General features: G+C 39.3%; 1 pseudogene; it reads right to left on the bottom strand.

The window, feature by feature from the left end:
- Positions 1-6868: 6868 nt before the first annotated feature.
- Positions 6869-7832, bottom strand: LOC131276301 (olfactory receptor 8C8-like; annotated as a pseudogene).
- Between the last annotated feature and the right edge of the window lie 3430 nt (positions 7833-11262).

Genomic DNA, 11262 nt, shown 5'->3' with positions numbered 1-11262 from the left:
TGCTTATGGGAATATAAGATGAAGCAGCCACTTTGGAAAACAGTTTGACAGTTCCATAAAAAGTCAAACATAAAGTTACAATATTACATTGCAATTTCACCTTTAGGTAATATACTTAAGAACACTGAAAACATGTTCACACAATCACAATAATGTGAACACAAATATTCACATCATCATTACTCATAATACCCCAAAGAGTGGAAACCACTATTGGCCATCTACTAATGAATGAACAGACAAAATGGTGTATAACCATACAAACAATTTATGTATGAGCCATCTAAAAGAAAGAAGTACTGATGCATGTGATAACACAAATGAACTTTAAAACATTATGCATAATGAAAGAAATAAGAAACAAGAGACCTCAGAATGTATGATCCCATTTATACTAAATGATCAGAATAGATATAAGTACTTTCCAGGAAATATCATTCCATGGCTCTGATTATGAACCTATGTGCCTGAAATATGAACTAGGCCTATAGTTGTGGGGTGCCTAAGGGTTACCTCCTGAGAGCCTCCATGTTGCTCAAATGTGGCCACTCTTTAAGCCAAACTTAGCATATAGATGCACTGCCTTCCCCCACAGTGTGGGACATGACTCCATGACTCCCAGGGATGAGCCTCCCTGGCACTGAGGGATTACTACCAAGCACCAGCTGATGATGTAACTACAAAAAGACCATGAACAAAGAGGTCAGCTCAGACCTGCAGAATATCCCAGCCTACATGTAGTATCAGGTATTAAAAACTGCTTTTTGACTTTGGATAAAAAGGGGAAAATGGAAAGGACAAGTGCGTTTATATGGCTAAGAGTCTTCAAAAAAGAGTTTGGAGGTCATCAGGGGGTGATGCTTACGCATGCTTCAGCAGGGTCCCAGAGACAGCCAAGGTAGATGGAAATCCAGGCGCGGTTCTCCTGAGGGCTGCAGCAACCCACAGGTTCTATGGTCAAGGCAGATGGCTCTGGAGTTCAGGGCCATGTCAGTTGGCCCTACTTTGGAGTTTGTATTCCTGAGTGTGATGGAGTTGGACTCAGATATAACCTTTCTACACATGCCTCTTCTGTCACTTTTACCAGATCTGTGGTTTGGCGTTTGGGTTGGTGTATACTCAGGAGACCCGAATCTCTGAACTGTCCATGTGATGGCCAAGCCCTGGGCCTCAGCAGACTTGTGGCTCCTACCCTCTGGTTTCTTGGACTTACCCTGGCCAGATGACAGGGAGGTGAAGAGGGTCAACCACCACACCAGGGACCCAAGAGTGCCTACAGCTGCAAGCAGGAGAATTGCATCCATCATCCATGTGGAATATAAACCCCCTCTTGATGTAGAGGGGGACTGGACATAACCATCCCAGGTCCACAAGATGGAGGAATAGAGTATGGATTAGAGTGGACTTACTGGTGTTCTGCTGGGGAACTATTGTGATTAGTAAGGGAAGAAATTGTAGTAGGGATATGGAGAGGGTGGCCACAGTGGCTGCTGATGGTCGGGAGAGGGAAGAAGAGATGTGGTGTGGGGGCATTTTCAGGATTTGGAATTGTCCTTGGTGGTGCTGCAGGGATGGATGCTGGACGTTGTGTGTCCTGTCGTGGCCCACTGGGTGGACTGGGGGAGAGTGTGGACTACAATGTGAACCACTGTCCATGTGCTGCAGCGGTTCTCCAGAATGTATTCACCAGGTGCAGTGGATGTGCCACAATGATGGAAGAGTTTGTTGATGGAGGAGGAGTGGCATGGGTGGGGTAGGGGGTATATGGGGACCTCATATTTTTGAATGTAATATTTAAAAGAAAATAAAGGAAAAAATGTGAAATTGTTTCTCTGTATATATATATATATATATATACACACACATATATATATATATATTTTTTTTTTTTGCCAAAGAATCACAGAAAAGCTACATCTGAAGTTAATGAAGATGTTTAGTATGGTTAGTAGGTGAAAATGTGGAGAAAAAATTGGGATTTAAACTAATTATACATCTGAGTATTCCTCCTTGCATTGTTTAGGTATTCACAAACAGTTTAATGTTTTATATATTCAAAAAATATGAATAATTACAAAATAAATTTTAGAAAACCCAAAATTAAATGCCAACAGGAATAATAAACTTAACTGTACTATGAATTCATAATCATACTAATAGAAACAGGGTAAAATGAATAAGCAAATGACCAGGAAAAACATTATATTAACATGTATTCTTAGGATACTGACAAAAAGAAAAATAAACAAATATTGTACTCTAGTTACTAAATTAACTTTTAACAGAGCTATGAGCTAGCCATTATGAGACTACTTTACTAGAATTGAATAAGTATTAATACTGTAAATAAATTGAGCAGGTAAGTAGATAAATTATAAACCCTTTTTTGATAATAAAAAGCCAGGTTTCTTATAAATAAAAAAAGGAATGGGGATAGAATTAACATGGTGGTATTGGTTTAGAATCAAGGTATCATCCTTCACTCATATGTTTATATATATATATACACATGAATGTATATAGAAGTTGATAGGAGATATGATCTGTGTATAAATGCATGTATTTCCTAGCTGTCATGCAGAGATCCTAGAAGCAAAACCATTCCAATAGTAACAGGTATGCCCGTGCTCAGATCTTGGCTTCTAAATACAATTTTACAGTTAAAGGAACCAGGGGAGCATGAAGAAATGGCTGAATTCAGGATAAGGATGTTACTGTAATAGCTTCAGTTCCCAGAAAGTAAATTAAGTACTCTAGAAATTAGAAGACATGCTGAAAAGATATGCACCATACCAAAGGGCCCTCAGTGGCTATATGAAATTATGATCAATAAAAGAAATAGTGATGGCAATGCTTATAACTACTAATATTGCATTATATTGGTGAAATATTGACAGAAAAAAGATTAAACTCCAAAATTGCCTCTGTCTTATTTATTATTAATTTTTATTACTTTATTTTAAGTATCTTATAACTATAAACATTTTATTATTGTTATTGAGCAAATAAAGTCCAATTCAATAGCTATTTCTTCTCTACCCTGAGCTCTAAAATTTTAAGTGTATAAAGAATAGAAGCACTGTGGAAATAAAGGAATTATACCATCTCCTGAAGATGTTATTATTATATTGAGACAGAATTAAGACAAATGTGCTGAAAGGACATGTGCCATACCTAAGGGCCCTCAGTGGCTGTGTGAAGTTATGGACAATAAAAGAAATAGTGATGGAAATGCTTATAACTACTAATATTGCATTATACTGGTGAAATATTGACAGAAAAAAAATTAAACTCCAAAATTGCCTCTGACAGTAGTTATTTTTATTATTGTATTTTAAGTATTACTTATAACTATAAACATTTTATTATTGTTATTGAACAAATATAGTCCAATTCAATAGCTATTTCTTCTCTACCCAGAAGGTCTAAAATTTTAAATATATAAAGCAATAGGAGCACTGTGGAAATAAAGGAATTATACCCTGTCTCTTGAAGATGTTATTATTATATTGAGACAGAATTAAGAAAAATGTTCCTTGGAACATACTTTATAATAAAATTTATAATCACTTATCCTTTTTTCATAATAAGCTTCATTAATAAGTAAAGCAATAGATAATAACTTTCATCTAATAGTATGCAGTATTTTTCTTTATGTGTTAAATAAAATTTACCATAATAAGTAAACAGGAATGCAGAATGATGCAGCCACTATGGAAGACAGTTTAGCAGTTCCTCAGAAAGCTAAGTATGGAATTGCCATATGCTCCAGCAATCCTGTTACTACTGGGTATATAATCAGAAGAACTGACAGCAGGTATGCGAACATCATTTGCACATCAATGTTCATGGTAACATTATTCACAATTGCCAAAAATTGGAAACAACCCAAGTCACCATCAACCAATGAATGGACAAACAAAATGTGTTTGTGTTAAGTGTGTATGTATGGAATATTATTTAGCTGTAAGAAGGAATTCCATTCTGATGCATTGCCAATATGATGAATCTTGAGGGCATTATGCTGAGTGGAATAAACCAGACACAAAAGGAAGAATATTGTATGGTTTCATTCAGAGGCACTAATTATAATAAGCAAACTCTTGGCATTAAAATCTAGTGTAAAGATTATCAGGAGACAGAATAAGGGTAAAGAATGGGGAGCCGATACTTAATTTGTGCAGAATTTTTAATTAGATTGTAAATATTTGGAAATGAATTGAGGAGATGGAAGGACATTATTGTGAGTATAATTAACAGTGCTGAATTATAGGCATGACTGTGGTTGAAAGGAGAGGTTTAGGGACATGTATTTCACTAGAAAGAAAGCTGGAGGATGAAACATAGGACAGTACAGCATAGTCAACCCTGTTGTGGATGATGACTATGGTTAATAGTACAAATATAAGAATGTTCTCTCATGAACTTAAAAAAATATATTTCACTATTACAAGGTGTTAATAATAGGGTAGTATATGGGAAAAAACAACTAAGGCAAATATGGACCCAGGTTAACAGTAATGTTGTAGTATTCTTTCATCAATTGAAATAAACATACCATACCAATACTAAATGTCAATAACAAGGGGGTTTTAGGGGCATGGGATTTTTCTTTTTGGAGCAATGAGAATGTTTTCAAGTTGACTGGGGTGTTGAATGCACAATTCAACGGTTATACCAAGAGTCATTGATTGTACACTTTGGATGTTTACGGTGTATGATAAAATTGATTTATAAAAAAGAAGAGAGACTTGAAAGACATAACAATAAAATAATGAGGATCGAATTTAAACAATTTTAGTTAAATATAATAAAAATCCACCATGGAGTACTGGTGAATATAATATAATCCTCAGATCACAACAAATGTGCAATGTATGCAATTCACATGCTATTTTGGGTTAAGTACCAAGAATTTACACATTGAAAATACATGCGTAATTTTATGTCTTTATTGATATGTGGTACTTTAAATATGTGCTGCAGAGCAACATCCAAACCAATTAGACTATTTAACCAGGCAATTTAGTGGACATAGCCAACAGAAGAGAAGCAGATACTATGCATTCAGAGTCTGCTTGAGGAGTCAGAGTTTTCAAAACAAGTATAATGGTGAGATAAATGTTATAATATATATAAATACTTGTTGCTTTTCTCTCATAGTAATTTTAATCAGATTTAAGTAATGTTTTTAACAAGGATTTTTGTATTTTAAGGCAATTTTTAAACACCAGACTTTTCAAAGCTTTCAAAATTCATGATGACTCTGATGTACATAGAAATTACAAACACTTAACTGTGTGCACTGGCATATTTTTTGAGGCGCATTGTTCCCTAATTACAATGAAAGTAATAATGGGCAGTTTATTTTATGTGTAGCACACAAAACAAGAAGATTTTGTGGAGCCCTATTTTCTACCATTTTTAATTAATATGAATAAGTATAATTTTTGGCTCCAACAAAATTAAGATACTAGCGTAATATATAAAAGGCTTATTAAAATACACATCTTACTATGAAAATAGTAACATGCCTCATCAAAGGGTCCTTTCCCCAAAATACTCAGCCTCACTAGCACAGGAAATGATCAGTATTACGAAAAAATTGTAGTAATTTTTTCTTTTTGACTGACAATCTGAAATCAAACTTCTCTAGGAATGTGCATATTTTGAGTTTGACAGAAAAGCCTTTCCAATTGCCTCTCTACAAGACATTCTGTTTTTGTTTTGTTTATTTATTGTCTTTTTTAAAAAGATAAATAAATCATATAAAATGTTACATTATAAAACATAAGAGGTTCCCATATATCCCACTCACTACCCCACCCCTGCTACCCCACATCAACCTTCCCTTTCATCAGTAAGGCACATTCATTGCATTTGTTGAAAGCACCCTGGAGCACTGCCACCCACACCACATGGACCACAGTTTACATTGTAGTTCACACTCTCTCCCAGTCCATCCAGTGGGTTATGGCAGAATATACAACGTCCTAGGCATGTGTCCCTGAAGTATCATTCAGAACAACTCCAAGTCCCCAAAATTCCCCATATCACACCTCTTCCTCCCTCTCCTAGCCCTCAGCAACTCCTGTGGCCACCGTCTCCACATCAAAGAAACAATTTCTTCCATTGCTAGAGTCAGAACAGTTCTATAGTAGAAAACCAGCAAGTCCACTCCAATCCATATTATATTCCTCCATCCTGTGGACCTTGGGATGGCGATGTCCACTCAACCTCTAAATCGAGAAGGGGCTCAGATCCTACATGGCTGATCAATGCGATTCTCCTGCTTGCAGATGTAGACACTCCTGGTTCCCTGGTGGTAGCTGACCATTCTCAACTCCCGATCAGCTGACCTGGGTAAGTCCAACGAACCTGAGAGTAGGTGTTGCAACTCTGCTGAGGCTCAGGACTCAGCTTGGATAAGGGCATCATTCCCATGACAACCCCACCTTTTGGCTCATTCTGAAACAGCTCTCCAGAATTTCTCTCCCTTTTCTCACAAGCTCATTTTCTTTCCTTTATTTCCTTCAGTGGGTTCTGGAACATTAGTTGCATGACCTAAATCAGATCAAATAATTGATTCTTCACTGAGAGAATGGGAATCAGTAGACATCTTTCAGTACTATTTATAAAAAGTGTGGCACACATTAGGGACACAATTAAATTTTTTCCTTAAGAAACAAATTGGAGAAATAAAATGAACATATTGAAAGAATAAATGGTTACAATGAAAGTAAGTAAAGACATTAGACTGAAAATTCTTCAAAGAAGACATTAGAGGGAAATAAGAGATGCAAAAGAAAATAGGATAAAGAAGAGGAGTGACCGGAAAGGCAGGAACACACAGAATCAGAGGCACATACTAAGGCAGCACGACTGTTTCTGCTCCATTTGTTATTCTCCTCAGGTACTTCTTCAGAGCAAGTTTGACATCCTTGTTCCTCAGGCTATAGACAAGGGGTTCAGCATGGGTACCACATTAGTATAAAAAACTGAGAAAAACTTCTCCAGTCCCAAAGACTCCAAAAATGATGGCTTGACATAAGCGAGCAGCCCAAATACATAAGAAAGAACAACAGTGAATAAATGTGAGCTACAAGTGCTGAAGGCTTTAGATCAGCCCTTAGTTGAGGACATGTGAAGGACATTGAAAAGAATCAGAGCATAGGAGATGCAGATAATAAGACTAGATACTATGACAACTGTGTCCACAAGAATGGAAGCTATGAGTTCATTGGCATAGGTGGAGACACAGGAGAGCTGGAGCAGGGGGGAGATGTCACATATATAGTGGTTAATGATGTTGGAATCACAGAATTTCAGTCTCATCATGTACCCTGTATGGGCCATTGCACCAGCTAACCCCATCATGTATGAAGCAGACATCAGTAGAGAACACAACTGAGATGACATGGTGACCGTGTAGAGCAGGGGATTACAGATGGCCACATAGCAATCATAGGCCATGGCTGTCAGCACATAGCACTTAGAGCTGACAAAGAACCAGGAGAAAAAGAGCTGAACCATTCATCCTGCAAAGGAGATGATGTTCCTTTCTGAATTAAAACCCATCACATTTTGGGGGTGAAGACAAAGGAATAGCAGAGATCAATGAAGGACAGATTGAAGAGGAAAAAGTACATGGGACTGTGAAGGTGAGAATTGACACAAATAAGATTTATTACGCTCAAATTCCCCACCACAGTGACCACACAGTTCACCAAAAACAGAAAAAATAGGGGAAGCTGGAGCCCGGGTAGGTCTGTTAATCCCATTAATATAAACTCAGTCACAGAAGAGTCATTTTCCACAGCCATTACTTTCATGGGTCTGACATTATAGATGTTTCCTCAGGCTTTGTCTCCAAAGGGAGACCTGACTCTGCTGGTTTACAAGATCAAAGTTGGCTAAAGAAACATAGCAAAGCAGAAGGATCCAACCATTCAGGAGGACAGTTTGGTGGTTTCTCAAAAAACTAACCAGAGATTTGCCATATGACCCAGCAATACCACTGCTGGGTATATACCCAGCAGAACTGCAAACAAGGACACAAACCGATATATGTACACCAATGTTCATAGCAGCATTGTTCACTATCGCCAAAAGTTGGAATCAACGCAAATGCCCATCAACAGATGAGTGGATCAATAAAATGTGGTATATACATACAATGGAATACTACTCGGCTGTAAGAACAAATACACTACAAACACACGTGATAACATGGATGAATCTTGAGAACCTTATGTTGAGTGAAGCAACCCAGGCATTGAAGGACAAATACTACATGACCTCAATGATCTGAAATAAGCAAGCTACCTCAGAGAGCTAGAGACTGGAAGATAGGCTTACAGGAAATCGGGGGGTGGAGGAAGGATGTGAGCCGACGTCTGCAGGGGTGGAATCTATGATGAGCTGGCGGTAAGTATGAACAGAAAGAAGAGATAAAATGGGGACAAGGGGTTGCCTTTGGGTGGGGTTTTGCGGGTTTGAGGGGGGCTGGGGATCAGCGGATGGGTAATATTGCCCAAAAAGTGGGGGGAGGGAGGGGCAACATACGAACATAGGAGAGTGTCAGGTGTTGGTTGAGAGTAAAATGCTGAGAAAATCATATCAAAATATAATTAGGAGGGTTACCTGTTTAGGATGCTCGGAGGGGATGGTCTGATGTGGGACAGACTCCTGGGGAGTGTCTGAATGCTCATTTTGCCAGAGTGGGTTGTACCATTGGGTAGAGACCCAAGTAGTGAGAGTGGGGGTGGACCCACATCCTGGGGAGGACTAATGCCATCAAATAGGGGTATCTCTCGAGAGAAAGGGTGGCTCCCATGGCATTAGGGCAGTTGAGCAAGTTAGGCCCTGAACACTGTTGCTAGTATCTCTGGACGTGGCTCCTCGGGAAATGGAGGTTGGCTGTCACTGTGGGCCCCAAGGGGAGGGGAAAATGGATGTTGAATGGATGGAACCAAGGTAAATGTGGGGTGAGAGAGGAGTTTTGCGAGAGTTCACAAGGATGGATATAAAACATGTAATATTACACCCTAAACATATAGGGGACGACAGACTAATAATGTAAACCATAATGTAAAACATAGGATAACTAAAAATTTAGAAAACTGTATATCCTAAAGTATGGACCACAATGTAAGCACAGATGTCACCTTGTTTGAAAGCTATTGTCTCAGAGTCTGTACATCAGTTTAAGTAAATATGATATGAATAAGTTATAAGAATATCACTGTGGAAGGGAAAAGGTTTTATGGTAGATGTGTGGGAATACTGTATATTGTATATATGAATTACTGTGATCTAGGGCTCCTGTGAAGAGAAGCTCAATAATTAGGAAAAAAGAAAAGAAAAAGATAGGACGTAGAATTTTTCCAAATCAATACGTATTCATTTCTAACCTTTAAACCCATCACTATATTCCATTTTACTAGTAAGGGATCCTGACATTATACTGGGCTTCACTTTTCAGGAAATTTTGGATCACAGAGTGGTTCAACAATGGCAGCAGAGGAATACTGGTATAGGATGCTATTGACAGGTGATATATGGTTGACAGGGAGCTATACAGGGCATATGTCCAGGGTGCATGGTAATGTTTGGATATACTCATAGTGGCAACAATTAAAAACTACAGCTGGGGGGGTACTGGGTTCCTGGCCAGGGGTGCTCTGTCGTGGTCCCTAGGGGAGCAGTGGCAGTCCCCCAGGTGCAATGGTAAGGACCAGGAAGGAATGAGGGTCCAACAGTGAGCCCATGATACTAATGACTATGCTTGTGAGCCTATATGCCTGAAATAAGAACAAGGCCTAGAGCAGCACTATGCCTAGGAGTTTCCTCCTGACAGCCTTCATGTTATTCAAATGTGGCCAGTCTCGAAGCCAAACTCAGCATGTAAATGCAATGCCTTCCCCCCAATGTGGGACATGACACCCGGGGATGAGCCTCCCTGGCACAGAGGGATCACTACCAAGTACCAACTGATGATGCAACTAGAAAATGACCTTGAATTAAAGGTTCAACGTGGACCGGCAGAATATCCCTGTCTACATAAAATAACAGGAGTTAAAAATGCTGTTTGACCTAAATAAAGGGGGAAATGGAAAGGACAAATGAGTTTATATGGCTATGAGTCTCTAAAAAAGAGTCTGGAGGATGTCAGAAGGATTGCCCTTATGTACACATGAGCAGAGTCTCAGAGACAGATAAAGTAGATACAACCCCAGGTATTGGTTCTTTTGAGGCCTAAAGAGACCCACATGTTCTAGGGTCATGGCAGATGGGGTTCACTGCCATGTCAGTTGGCCCTTCTTTGGAGCTGGTGTTTCTGCGTGATGGAGCTGGACACAGATGGGATCTCTTTTCACAAGGCTCTCATGCTACTTTACTGGAATTGTAGTTGGTGCTGGGGTTTAAGATATATCTAGGGGATTTGAATCTCTGGACTGACAATATGATAGCCACGCCCTGAGCCTCAACAGACTTCAACTCCTACACTCTGATTTATTGGACTTACCCCACTCAGCTAACATGGAGTTGAAGAATGTCAACCACCACACCATGGAGCCTAGAGTGCCTACAACTGAAAGCAGGAGGATTGCATCCAGTATCCATGTGGAATCTGAGCCTCCTCTTGACATAGAGGTGCAATGGACACAACCAATCCAAGGTCCACAGAGAAAATGTGGCATTGGTGTGGGAAAAGTGGCCATGGTGGCTGATGGGTATGGGGAATGGGAGGAAGAGATGAGATGTGGAGGCATTTTTGGGACTTGGAGTTGTTCTGGGTGGTGCTTCAGGGACAATTACCGGACATTGTAAATCCCCCCGGCGCCCACTGGATGGAACATGGGAGAGTATGGGCTATGATGTGGACCATTGACCATGAGGTGCAGAGATGCCCAGAGATGTACTTACCAAATGCAATGGATGTGTCATGATGATGGGAGTGAGTGTTGCTGGGGGGGGGGGAGTGGTGGGGGTGGTGGATTTGAATGGGACCTCATATTTTTTGAATGTAATATTTTTATGAAATGAATAAAATTAAAAAAAAAAAAAGAAACATAGCAAGGCACCCAAGAGACCAAATTCCTTAGGAGATAGCCAGGCATGGGAATCCAGACTGTCCTTCCCTCTTCTCTCTCTACCAGTCCCAGCTTTTGGGTCACTATGTAGAGAAGGGTGCTGGTAGATCTCTTAATACCTCAGCATTTCCTCCTTCTGACACAGGCTTCTCTCAGATTCATGTCA

This window comes from Dasypus novemcinctus, chromosome 27 (assembly GCF_030445035.2).
Source record: "Dasypus novemcinctus isolate mDasNov1 chromosome 27, mDasNov1.1.hap2, whole genome shotgun sequence".
NCBI classification, from domain to species: domain Eukaryota; kingdom Metazoa; phylum Chordata; class Mammalia; order Cingulata; family Dasypodidae; genus Dasypus; species Dasypus novemcinctus.
Note: the sequence above shows the minus strand (reverse complement) of the source record. Positions and strands in the feature narration are given on the sequence as shown.